Raw genomic sequence first — 14,765 nt, 5'->3', positions numbered from 1 at the left:
TTTGCATGGTTTGACCAGTTGTATATTTTCTTTTGTGATGTATCTGCTCATTTTTTTTTTTTTTTTTAGCTTTTTTTGTTGTTGTTGGGGGGGTGTTGTTTACTTCTCTACCTTCAAATGTCATAATTCAATGCTATGCTGTATTAATTTCACATTGCTTCTGTAACAAATTACCACAAACTTACTGGCTTAAAACAACAAGAGAAGGAGACCAGAAGTCCAAAATGGGTCTTACTAATACCCAAGGTCTCGGCAGTGATGCATTCCTTCTGGAGGCTCCAGGAAGCCATCTATTTTCTTGCTTTTTCCAGCTTCTAGAGGCTGCCTGCATGCTTTGGCTCATGGCTCCTTCCTCCATCTTCAAAGTCAATGGTATAACACCTTTAAATTTCTCTCCCTTCCTCCCTCCCTCCTTTCCTTCCTCCCTTTCTTCCTCCCTCTCTTCCTATCCCTCGACTTCTGTCCTTACACCTCCTTCTCCGACTCTGAATCTCCTTCCTCCCTCTTGTAAGGACCCTTATAATTCCATTGAGTCAATGTAGGTGATTTAGGATAATCTTCCCATCTCAAGATCTTCAACTTATTTACATCTGCAAGGTCCTTTTTGTCATACAAGGTAACATACTCACAGGTTTCAAAGATTTGGATGTAGATACCTTTTGGGGACCTATTATTCTTTCTACCACACATGCCAATTACTAGGCTGTCTTTCCTTGGTGACAAATCGCTTTTCTCTGTCTCTGATATGAGATCATGGAACTCTGCAAACTACATTTCTGCTTTACTAGTTGGTTCCCTGTTAGGTTCTGCCAAATAGGGAGTACTAAAGCATACTGGAAGTCAGGAAGAGGAAGAAGGGATTTAATCCTGTCTGTTTAATTCGATGGTTGTATTGGCATTGCGCCAGCAATTGTCCTTCTCACTGGCAGAGAGGTGCAGATCCCAGCTTTTCTTTCACATTCCCAGAATGGTCACATTTCCAAGATGAGTCTCATTATTCTGAGGTACTCACACAACCTGGGCACTGCCTGCTTTTCAGAGGTTAGTAGAGGTGGATAGTTCATGGCATTAAGCACATTCACATTGTTGTGCAACCATCACCACCTACCATTTACAACACTTTTTCTTCCTGCACAACTAAAATTCTATATTCATTAAACACTAACTCCCCACCCCCACCTCTAGTCTCTGGCAACCTCCATTCAATTTACTGTCTTCATGGATTTTACTACTCTAGTCCCTCAAATGAGTAGAATCATACAGTATTTGTCCTTTGTGACTGGCTTATTTCTCTCAACTTAATGTTCTCAAAATTTCATCCATGCTGTAGGATGTCTCAGAATTTCCTTTCTTTTTTCTTTAATTTTATTTTATTAATATTATTTTTTTACATTCTGTGATTTTGTTGCAGAGCAGTTGGGAGGGAGGGGGAGAGGGGAAAGGGGAAGGAAATGGGATGGAAGAAGGAGGGAGGAGGAGGGGCGGGATTGAGGCCTGTGGTACCCCCCACAGGGATGACTGGGGGGCTTCCAGTGGTGGCTTGGTCACAGCTGGGCTGGGTGCAGATGTCAGGGGGGTGTGGTAAAAGCCCTCACCTCCCACCACCCCAGCGTGGGAACCCGGGGCCCTTCTTGCTGGGGCTTGGTGGTCATCACTGGGTTGGATGTGGGTATAGGGGGGCGTGGCCAAGGCCCTCGACCCCACACCACCCTGGCTCAAGAGAGCCCGGGGCACTTCCTGGGTGACTCAGTGGTTGTTGCTGGGGTGGTTGTGTGTGTCAGTGGGGTGTTGCTGAGGCCCTCAGCCCCCACCCTTGGGACTGGTTGTGGGTGTCAGGGGGCATGGCTGATGCCCCGGGCCCTATCCCCTTTCTGACTTGGTAGCCCAGGAGACTTCCAGTCCTTCTAGGTGTTATAGGTGTTCTTTGGTGACATGAGACCTTCACTAGTTACTATCAAACTTTGTCTCTTGTTGTGGGTACTTTGTTTTCTCTTTCAGTTCTTTGTTGGATTATTTGCTCTTCCCACCATTTAAAATCTGCCCTGGAACTAATTTGTTGTCCTTTGCTTACATCTAAAATGGGGGGACTTCCTGTGGGGACCAGTACTTGAGCTCTGTGATTGAGCTAAATTGCTGCTTTGCTGCTGATTCCCTGGAGAAGGCTTTTGGTGCAGCTCAGGTTTTAATGGTTGGCTCTATCAGTACTTCCGGATCTAGTGAAATCTGGTGCACCTGGGTTATGTAGAAACTCTGGTCTGAGCCTGAGTCTTTACATCAAGCTGTACCCCATGCAATTCTATATTCCTGACCAGTCTCCTCTGAATGGCCCTGAGCTAATTGGGGGACAGATCAACTGTCCTTGCTGTGCCCCAGTGTTCCCCCAATGGGCCCATTTCCCCCACTGCCTGTGTTCCAAACACTTCCCATGGGATGGGCCATGCTCTGGTCCCTTTCGATGACTCACTGGCTTCTGAGTGGCTCCTTTTGTTCAGTTGTTGTGGCTCCTCGCTCTTATGTGGGTCCACCAAAACCCTATTAGTGGTATTGCTGGCCTGGTGGCCACCAAGGCCCTCTTGTCCCCTGCCGCCACCAAGCAACTTCATCTGAAGGGCACAGCTGCAGGTTTTGCCAGCTCCTGCTTTGTCTGCTCAGCTGCTCCAGCCTGGAAGTGGCCAGGATTCAAAATGGTCTGAATGGTGTTTTCTTTCTCTCATCGTGGCTTCTCCCACCTTCGTGCACTTCATGCACCATAGGTCTCTCCTTCTCTTCCCCTGAGCTCTAGCATCTCCAACTTGGCTGTCTTTCCTTTTTTATAGTTGTAAATTGGTTGATTTATGGGAGAGAGTAACACTGGGGATCATCTATTTTGCCATTTTGACCACAAATTTCCTTTCTTTTTAAGGCTGGATAATATTCCATTATATGTGTAAACCACGTTTTGTTTATTCATTCATCTATTGATGGACACAGGTTACTTCCACCTTTTGACTATTGTAATACTCCTATGAACATGGATGTACAAATAGCTCTAAAAGATCTTGCTTTCAATTCTTTTGGGTATGTGCTCAGAAGTGAAATTGCTGAAATTGCTGGATCATGTGGTAAGTGTAATTTGGAATAAATGGCCATATTGTTTTTCATAGCAACTGTACAATTTTACGTTTTTGCTAGCAGTGTATGAGTTCCAATTTCCCCACATCCTCACCAATCCTTTTTTTTTTTTTGGTAGTAACCATCCTAATCCATGTGAGGTAATATCTCACTATGTTGCTGATTTACACTTTCGTAATGTCTAGTGCTGTTGGGCATCTTTTCATATGTTTGTTGGCCAATCAGTCACTCTTAAGCAGCAGGTGGCTAACTTTTTCTGTGAAGGGTGAAATTATAAATATTTTAGGCTTTGTGGGCCAGACGGCCTCTGTCATAACCACTGAACTCTGCCATTGTAGCAAATAGGCAGCCATGGACAATATTTAAATGATTGGGCACTGCTGTGTACCCAGATTCTTACTTCTCAGAGCCACTGCTCCAAACATCTGGGTTCTGATAACCCCAAATTAATGTCTTTGTTTCTTCGGCCCTAGGGCTGAAGCAGATTCTTGCAATAATTTTATATATATATATATATATATATATATATATATATTTATTTATTTATTTTAGTTCTCCAACATCTGTTTAACCATTTTCCTTTATTAAAATCTCTTGGTTGAAATACCTAGTGTACTTTTGTTTTCCTGATACATTTGCACTGTGATTAGTTATTCCACTCCCTCAATACATGGATGCAAAATTAAAGAGTGCTAATAGCCCAAGAAGAAATGGATAGGAATAGCTGTGAGTGAAGAGAAATTATATCAAGCCTGATTGGTGTTACTTTTTTGTTTTATGAAGGAAACATCATGGCATAGAAAGACAAGTTTATATTTCCAACAAAATTATTTTGCAGAAATATAAGGTAAAATTTTCTTCTTAATGTGGAGCAACCAAAATCAAAAAGATGTTCATTTTGCTTTTGATATTTTTAAAACAGAAAATCATTTAAAAGAATACAGGGGCTCACCAGTGGCTCACTTGGTAGTGTGGTGCTGATAACACCAAGGCCACAGGTTTGGATCCCTATATAGAAATGGCCGGTTAGCTCACTTGGGAGAGTGTGGTGCTGACAACACCAAGTCGAGGGTTAAGATCCCCTTACCGGTCATCTTTTAAAAAATAAATAAATAAATAAAGGGATACAATACAAGACTAGTAGAAAATGTAATCTAGCTTGAAGTTAAAACTATGACAAAACTGATTTAGTATGGCTAGGTTTAATTCAATATTTGTGTTCTTTTTAATATCAGTAGTTAGTAATCCATCCCAGTGAAGATCTTAGTAAAATTTTACATGTACACTGTGTGTGTGTGTGTGTGTGTGTGTGTGTGTGTGAGAGAGAGAGAGAGAGAGAGAGAGAGAGAGAGAGAGAGAGAGAGAGAGAGAGATTTATAAATTATACAGTTTGAAAGTCTTTAAACAAGGTGCCAGAAAAAAAAAATCCATTTGATTTCTAGATTTGTGTTATAGTGAAACAAAAGTTAAAATTTATGAACTCATAAATTATTACATGTTTGAACACCCTTTAGACTACACTCTTGCCAAACACAAATGCACTCAACATAAAATAATAATGTTTCAATCATAGAAATGTGATCTTAATCATATTTAATCTTGCTTTTTATTCTCTGACATTAATTAGCAACCCAGAGCCCCTTCTAAACCTCCATACCCAGTCTTTGAAGAAATTATACATCAGATAGGAATACTGTTTGTCTAGGAGTGCACTTCTCTTAATGGACTTAATATAATTATTTTTAAAATGTCCAGATTCTCATCCCCCTCTCCCTCCACCTGTTACCTAACTTCAATGGCATATACAGCTCTTTAAGGTCAATGGGACACTGGGAGGAGGTAAGGTAGTATAAATTTATCAGCAGTCAAAGCAATCAAGTACATACACATTAAAAACGCAACACCTTGGAGGTTGGATAGGAGAAATTGGGAAAACAGAGCCAGTCACACAGAAGGTTACCGTATATCTGCAGTTGGATTAAGATGAACAATGGTAGTTTAAAGGGAGAAATAATTCACAAAAGGAAAAGAAAATGAAGGGGGTGTGTTTGTGGTATGTGTGTGTGTATGGAATAGAAGGTAGGTAGCATTATTTTATTCCAATCTGATAAGGGACACAGAGAATGTAACAGAAATTCAGGTGAAGAGAAAGAGCTAGAGAGCTACCACACTTTTCTCACCTGCTGCTTCCTTGTGTCATTGCTTGTCCACCTATTGCACCCTCTTCCTCCAAGCATAGAGCCTCTGGGTTTTCACAGAGCTTTTCCATACCCTAGGAAAGGCTTGTTTACTAAGAACTTAATGGGGGCTTATGATGGGATTAGTTATGCTACTGTCTAATATGTTGACTGATCATAGAAATGACCTTAACAGTCTGAATTTTTGTGCAATATAAGGGATTTATAATGTGTGCTAGTTAGAAATGAACGAAGAGGTTCTGTAGGGAAAATATTAATTTAGATTTGAAGCTATAGAGGTAAACTAGACATACACAAACCTTGTCCTTAGAGTTTAAATTCTAAAGGAATAATGTCAAACTTAAAGTTATCTGGATTGGAAGGACGACTGAAAGAGGAACCAAATGTAAGAGCAAAACTCATCTGTAAATGAATTTCAGGCTTATGAACTAGATTCATGATTCAAAACTATGGGCAAAATTGTAACTGGCAACATTGGTGCTATGCCCTGCCTCCTCCATACCCTTCCGCCTGGTATCAAAGGATAATGAGCATGGGAAAAAAGTGAAATCATTGGAAAAATATATAATAAGGGATAAGAAGGGCTATGGTTGAAGCAGAAAGAATTGGGGATATTTAGTACATCAGCAAAAGAAATATCATTAGGACCTTTGCATTTCTTTGAAAACTAAACTGCAAGTTCAAGCCTAGAGAAGTATATACTAATGTCTCAATAGCTGTTACCCAATATTATTAGTGGGCCTGGTTTCTTCCCTGGTAGTGATTTTTCAGATGGCAGTGAGTTGGCTGATTAATTTCTATTTTAGTTATCATGATGAAGATATATTTTCTGATACTATTTTTAAAATATTTAAAATTATTTTTAGTATGCTATTTTCCACCCTTTTTTGGCCTGCCATATGTCCTTGTTAAAACAAAAATTTACTACTTGGGTCTGATTTCTGTTGAAATGATATATTCTGTCAAAATATCTAAATGAAAAAAGAAAAACTCAGACCTTACTGATATAGGCAAAATGACTGAATAATTGAATGAATCACCCCATTTTCATCTGCGTGTTTTGTTAGAGGGTAGCTTTAGGCAGTATCCATACAAAAGGAAGTAAAATGAAGAGAAACATGCTAATCAGTGTTATCAAATAAACAAGAGTCTAGGAGTGCCAAATTTGGTACTTTGATCCAAACTAATCAGTCAAATTTTCTACAATAATTGTATTTACTGAAAATTTTCCAAATTTCAATTATTCTGTTTTGTTGTAAAGAATGGTCAAAAAGTTCATAATTTATTTTACAGCCATTTCGTTTCACCCTTTATCATGTTTTTCCTCTAGTGTTTTTTCTCTCCTTAGCTTCCTTCTCCAGGACATTGCTTGCGGCAGAAATTACACAGGCTTGTGTATATGCTAATATTAAAATTTTTTAATATTTATCAGTGACAGATACTTAAGATTATCCTTTCTTGGTCTGAAATCATTGCATTACATGACTAATTAACTGACCTGCCAATATCTGTCTTATGCAAAATCTGTCTACACAATTTTTAAAGTGTTTATATTTTTTCCCATTACTATTAACAAATGTCCTACTGTCAAGTCACTTCATTAAAAAATTGCATATAAAAATGTGCTTTCTTCACATTAACTTATTATTCCCAACGCTATTTAGTATAATTTTTAAAAATGATTTTCGACTAGGTGAAGGTTTTCCAATCCCCTTTATAGACATTTTAATAAACTACAGTCATTTCAAGCCCACTCTTTTCTAGCATTGAATTTACCAACGCCTGTATCTCTTAGGGAAAAACCAAGAGCCACATCTCAGATTTGTTAATGTTTGTGAAAGAGAGCAACAGCAGCTTAAAAAATCAGAATAGTAGAAGTATTCTTTTTCAGTATCATTAATCAAAGTTAATAATGAGGTACATCTTTGTGGAAAATTATATGAACAATCATCATCTGTAAAGAATTCAAGTTTTATAATTACAAAAAGTGTATGATGATACTGGGTTGTAATTTCCTTACTATAAATTATTTTAAATAGAAAATAGCTTCCTTGTTACTAGCCGGTATATACCAGTATATTCTGTTGTTTGGCAGCTTGCAGGTGGCCACATTACTTAACCATAAATTTAAGTATTGCATTGTTCAATTTTCATGCAAAATCAATATTAGTCTTGTGACTTTTTGTGTCTGCAATCCAGCATTATTCACCTTGAGAAGTGTGTCAATTTTCAGTGCCCTGACCATGTGGGTTTTCTGCCAAACTCATTAATTTGGAAGTTTGATGCTTACTAATTTTTCTCTTTTAGGGATGTAACTCCATGACTTCCTCATCCCACAGTGATGTGTATGTGGAGATCTCCTCTTTGGGTGTATTTTTTCATCTGTCCTATTCTCTTCCACTGTGCTTCATAAGTTAAAATCACTCATCCAGGGAAATAAGGCATTGAGGCTTTTGCAGTATGCTTTTGGATGTGTCAGTTGCTATGTGATTTATGATAGATTTTGGCATTCATCTCTTCTGGGTCCACAATTGTCTTTGATGGGGCCAGGAGAGTTGCTCCTAAGCCATCTCTTATCAACAATAATTTGTTCTTATTTAATGTAGTGTAAATTTTGTAACATTTTCTGTAGTGTGTGCAAAGGCAAGTTTGTTTATAAGATCTTCATAGAAGCTTTCAAAGATACTTTGATTCCAAATACGGTAATTTAGCACTCAGAGCAAATATTAGATAATTATTAGATAGACTGAATTTCTATGTCTTAGAAATATGTCATTTCTCTATAACAGTAAAAAGATCTTTATATGTATTTACAAAGACATCTGCAAATGTATTCTTTGTGTATTGTCAAATGTTATTTTCAAGCTGAAGGCAGTAACTAAATTATTTTATTGCCTATATGGAAAAGGCAAACAATGTTATGTCTTATGTAAATGTGATACATGAGAAAAGAATTTAGCAGTCATATGGATTACTTGGTGTGTAGCAAGAAAAATGAGGTCTAGTTCCTAGGTTTGATTTTTAGAGATATTTGTGTTTTCTTTTGCTTTTTCTAAAAAGGGACTAACATTGTAATAAAAATATGCAAGCTTCAATCATTTTAAAAGAGAAAGGCTTTATTATTTAGAATAAATGCAATGATTACAATGGCACACATAAATACAAGAAAATTGACTATTTTTTCAACAATGTATGTGCATAGTAATTAAACAACCAGAGTGTGTAGTTTGAATTTAGGTTGGTCTATGTTTTTAAAGTTTTAATTTTACTTTTTACAACTTCCCTATGATAAAAGTTTTATTTCCTTATGTACAACTTGAGTTAAGTAAGAGAGGATTCAAAGCTTCACATTTATATTGTATCTAGGTTACCAATCTGTTGTTAGAAAAATTTCAGTCAGTTTATTCAAGCATTTAAAATCATTGGTGATTTTAAAAGTCTGAATTGACTGCTTGACTAAATTAATACATAGAAATATTATGGATTAAATGTTATTATATGTAAAATTTATTTCAAAATAGTCCAATTTGAACATGATGTCTTTGAAAAATAAATAAGAATTCCCCATGGATGATAATTATTGAGACTAAGTGATGGACACATGGAGGTTTATTGACTCTTCTCTCCACTTTGGGGTTTGAAATATTTCATGATAAAATATTTTAAAAGACTTGAAGCCAAAATCCATCCATGGCTGTGAAGCACAAAATGTTTAGTATTCATGGCCATAATAGTATAGTCACAGGCTTACAATAGCAGGACATGATAAACACATGTACAAAGCAAATTATAAATCTGTTTGTGTTCAGCACTAGAGTTGTGGACAGCTACTCAGAGCTTTTGTAGCGTAGCTTATGACTTATGTGGAAAATCCTTCACATTTCTGTGTTTACAAAAACAAATGCAGGATCTGAGCATTTTATTTTATTTTTTATGTTTTGTATTTTCATGTTTTTGAAAATGTAACTAATCTTTTTTAAAATATAATTTCCGTTATTGGATGAAGAAAAAATTAAATGCATTCTGCTTTGCTTTCTCCCACCCTGCTCTCACCCTTATAAACTCTTTGACAGGAGTAGTGTGGCCAAATATTACATTGTTAATTAACAAAAGCCAAGGCACTATAAATAACGTGGAATTAACAAATAAAGGAAATGTGGTAACATTTCTTTAATGCATGTTACATTTGAGCCATTGAGCATTAGGAGTAGATTCTATTTTTAAATTATTTGTTTATATCTTGAAAACAAACAAACAAAAAATCAGATTTAAGAATTAAGGGTTACATAAAATAGTAAAGAAAGGTTTAGTGCTGAATGAAGACGACTATCTAACGTGTAAAGTTATTCTTTTTCAGGTAAAGCTGTAGTCTTAAATGATGCTAGACTGATAGCCAGAAAAGTGAATAATCACAAATAGTCATGGTCTCTAATTATTTTTTGTTTTCCAGTGCTGAGCATTGCTCAAAGATCCCTGAACAGCCAGACACCTGTCCCGACTCTCACACAATGCTCATATTTCTGACACTCTTCCACAGGCTGATCTGCAGTTTTAGGACTAGGGCTAGACTGAGAGCTCATTATCTGACTTTTCTTCTCAATCTTTTTCTCTAAGGTGTTAGTGGTGTCCCACAGCATTACCTGTGCCTGCCAGACAGCCCTAGCTACACATGATTACCTTTGGAGTTTGCAAGAAGAGACTGGAAAGAAATGCAAATTGAGGAATTTACCCTGCAGCAGAAATTATCTTTGTTCTGTGTAGCTAAGAGACTATTGGAGAATGGTAGGAATATACAAAAGATTTTGCAGGGCATACTTGAGAAGAACACCCATGGGCTTGCACACACAGGCATATATTTTGCAATAAAGAAAAGGCAATTTACTTTATTTCATCAACTTACTCTTGCAATAATGTATAGGTAAAAAAATGTCATTGGTGGGAAAAACATTTCAAAGTTGCCAATGACATCTATCACTAGAATAAGACCCCCCCCCTCCCTTTTTTGGCAACTGGCCAGTACAGAGATCCAAACCCTTGACGTTGGTACTATAAGGCATTTCTCTAACCATGTGAGCCAACCGACCAGCCCCTAGATTAAAACTCTAGAACCTCAAGTAAATTAAACTAGGCTATGTGCTTCTACTTATTGATGAGAAAGAGCAAAATAGACCCTGGCATGTAGGAGCTCTCCTGGTTCTATCAGCTAGGCCTTGGTGTTCGCCTATTGAACTTAGGCATACTTCAAACTGTGACTTAGATGAATCAAAAAAAGAATATGAACCCTCTGTAATCATGCCTAAAGATAGTCAACACGTTGATATTGTCCATGCCAAAAATATGACCTATTATCCTCCTACTCTAATAATTAATTCTTGCTTCTTCACAAATTACATATTTAGCCCAAGTCTAGTCTTTCCTCTTCCTAGATAAGATTTATTATAATAGTCAATTATAGAATTACCCTTTCCCCACCTCCTGACAGCATCCAAATCAGAACAAAGCCCCACTTCCTTAAATCCTCCCCCAAATTATCTAACACAAGCCTAAATCCTATAAATTCTTTCTGACACTCTTTTACTGAGATGTCCCAGGCTTCCCATGATGTGCATTCTCCCTCACTGCAACAAGGAATAAAATCAATTTGTTCAGCCTCAGGTGTGCTCCTGATAGTCATTGTCTGGAGGATAAACTATTACTAAATGGTTACAATGGGAACATTATAATTGATAAAACAAGTATGGTCCTTCTATCCAACAGAGTCAATGGTCATTTGTTTTCATTGTAGTAAAATATTTATAACATAAGATTAACTATTTTTAAGTTCACAGTTGAGTGTCACTGAGTATATTCATGTTGTTGTGCAATGACCACCATTGTCTATCCATCTCCAGAAACTTCTCACGATCCTAAACTGAAACTCTATGCCCATGAAACAATAAACTCTCATTCTTCCCTGCCCAGCCCCTAATAACCACTATTCTACTTTCTGTTTTTATGAATTTGACTGTTTTTGATACCTCATATAAATGGAATCATACAATATTTATCCTTCTGTGTCTGGCTTATTTCACTTAGTATGTCTTCAAGTTTCATCTGCATTGTAGTGGGTTTAGAATTTCATTCCTCTTTAAGACTGAATAATATCCCATTGTATGTATAAACCATGTTTTGTTTATCCATTTGTCTGTGTATGGATATTTGGGTTGTTTCCTCTTTTTGGCAACCGTGAATAATGCTTCTATGAGCATTGATGTAAAATGTTTCTAAGTTTTTAGCAGTGATGAGTAGAGCAGCTCTAGGATTTTTCTGATTCTGAACCTGAAACAGTCTTCCTCTTTCTTTCCAGAATACGCTCCCCCACCTTCCCGCCCCAGTCCTTACACTCTGAGAAATCAAACATTTTGTAGTAATGATCCCTGGAAATCTAGAGGAGTATATCATGTTATTTCTGAGTGTTGCCACTGACTTTATCAAGATAGCAATAAAGATGAGAAGGATTAGGGGCAATAGTGTAAGGAGGCAAAACAATTCTGAGCCAATTTATCTTTCAAAACGTATTTTCAAAACTAGGGTGTAAATCCTTGGTGCTTTGCTACTTAGTGAAGTGCTAAAAATACGCATGCTAAGGGGGGGGGTGTTTGCCATTGAGGTGAGAAATGCAGCCAAGTCATTTATTAATTTGTACATTAAGCTATCATTTGCCACTTTATACCCGAAACATGAACTCAAAGAGTTCAGGGACTTAGTGCTCTATGTTTTCTCTCTAGGGCAGAGCATATAATAGACAATAAATATTTATGAAATAAGTGAGTAAAATAAATGATTAGAATGAACCTTTATTTTGTCTTAAGCACTGTGAGATGCATTATAGAGTATTGAATAATACCATCCCTGGCTACATAATAAGGTATGCTTTAAGACTAGCTAGGGAATTAGAAACACACTATAACGTGGCTACTAACAAACTCTAATGAGTGTGCAAAGGAAGGGAGAGTGCTTATTCTTAGGGATAGTAAGGAAAATTTCCAAAGAGGAGTTAGTTAGTATGGACAAGATTTTGACAGATGAAAGCATAAAGTACACTCCTTATGCATGAGCAAAGGCATAGCGCTAGCAAGAAGCATAAATATAAACTATAGTTTTTTGAGCTCCCATTCTGTTCAATAAACTTTAAATTCTTTATTTAAGCTTCATAGCATCTTCCCTTTCCCCACTTTCAGGAAGAAATAATAACTCTTTATACTTTAGATAAGAAAACCAACAAACACACAGTAATTAATTGAGAAAACCCGGATATGAATCCATGCCTTCAGATTTCATAGTCGGTGATTCCAGCCACTAAATTTTATTCAGTGAGTATTAATTAGCTTATTTTGGGCTGACATATAAAGTGTAGATATAGGGGAAAAGAAGAGGGGTAAAATGGAAAACTGCAGGGTTAAAATGATGGGGGAAGAAGGGGTTATCACTTTCTCTACTTTGAATTTAAGTACAAAAATCTTTTTGTACTTGAAATATGATAAAGTTCTTTGGATGGAATATCTAGGTAGGAGTTGTAAAGAATGGTAAAAAAGCATTAATTATAAATAGCTAATTTTTAAAAAATGTGCACGTTTTGTTTAAGTTTGGCTCTATAAATGTATATTTCTAAATACTGTGTTTTTTAATAATTTGGTTGAATCATTTTAAGAAGAGCTCCTCTTTCAAAGTATTATTCAACTAAAATGTGTTTAATGTGTTCTGGCCTATAAGAATTCTTGATTTTCAGAACATAGTTTAAAATCAATTTAGTTGAAAAAATAAAACATATATTTCTAACAATTGAGAAAGATTATAAACTAGTGAAAGAAAATACATAACAAAGAGCCATGCATTGTTATGGGTGGATATGTGCACCCATAAAAGGATACGAAGTAAGAAAATGTTCCAGATGAGTAGCAACATTTATGAGCTCTGCATACTGTAAATTTCATGAATAGTAGAGGATTACGTGAACAAGTTTTAATGGATGCATGAAGCCACTGCAATAACATTTTCCTCTTTCCATTTATGTTCAAAAAAGTCTGAGTCTTTTAGAAGTAGGCTACTATCAACACCACAATAAAAATCATTAGTATTTGCTCATCTGTGTTATTGAGATAAACATGTTGCTCTATACCTTGCGTTGTCTGCATAGATTAAAAATCTAAAATAAATACTTATGCTTATCCTCTTGCTATTTCCAGCATCTATATGTGTGAGAAAGAATCACAAAGGAAACAGAATTGCAGAAAAATAGAGTCAAAAGATGCCCTAGAGATTGTTAGCAACTTCTAGTTTAGTTTGCCAGTGGGTTTGATGGTTTATTTTGTGTGTCAAGTTGCCTAAGCTACAATGCCCAGTTGTTTGGTCAACTACTAGTTTAGCTATTGCCCTGAAGGTGTTTGTGGATGTGATTAACATTTACAATCATTTGACTTTGAATAAAGCAGATTACCTGCTATTATGTGGGTGAGCTACTTCCAATCAGTTGAAGGCCTTAAGAGCGAAGACTAAAGTTTCCTGGAGAAGAAACAATTCTGCCTTAAAACCGCAACATCAAAATCCTTCCTGAGTTCCTGGCCTGCTGTCCTGCCCAGAAAATTCAGAGTTGCCAGCTCTTACAATCATGTGAGCCAATTTCTTAAAATAAATCTCTTTCTCTCTATATATACAACTGTTTCTCTGAAGAACCCTGACTAATACACTGGCCAAACTGAAGCTTAGAGAAATTACATGATTTTCCTAATGTCATTTAGTAAATGGTAGCAGGGCTGGTGATAGAAAGATAGGGGAACTGGGTCATAAAATTGTCCAAAATATTGATTACAAGGCTGTGAAATAAATTCAGAACTATTGACTTTCAGCCCTGTCTTTTCTAGTGGATTGCATGCAGAGAATGATGATTTATGCTAAACCACTACATCAAAAACCTTGAAATTAAAGCAGATAAAACAGAGAAAGTACTGTTTGTTTGCTTTACCAAAAGGAAGTATATAGAACTTTACTCAACATTTAATGTGGTTTTATTTTTTAAAAAATGCTTTGTAATCTTTTAGGGACACATAAGTTCAACACATTTGAGTAGGGCATATTTTAAAGTGTATCTTGTTAAAGAACATTCCTTAAATTCAATAATTATTTTACTCTTTTGAAAAAGAATACTTTATGAGGATAGCAAAGACAAAAAGGTAAATACACATATCCTGTTATCTTAATAAACATATGTATATACTCTCTCCTGGAGGCTTTGCCATGAATCTCTGAGTTTTTATAACCATTTTAAAATGGAGACAACTAGGGCTGGCAGAGACTAGAGGATTTGCCCAATCTACTCAGAGGCAGAGCAGCTGACTTGGATCTGAACTTTTCTCGTTGCCTTGTAGTTGTGTGCTGAGAGCAACAGCATTAGTCAGAAGCGTGCTATTTGTAGGTCTA

Source organism: Cynocephalus volans, chromosome 2, assembly GCF_027409185.1.
Source record: "Cynocephalus volans isolate mCynVol1 chromosome 2, mCynVol1.pri, whole genome shotgun sequence".
Lineage (NCBI taxonomy): Eukaryota > Metazoa > Chordata > Mammalia > Dermoptera > Cynocephalidae > Cynocephalus > Cynocephalus volans.
Note: the sequence above shows the minus strand (reverse complement) of the source record.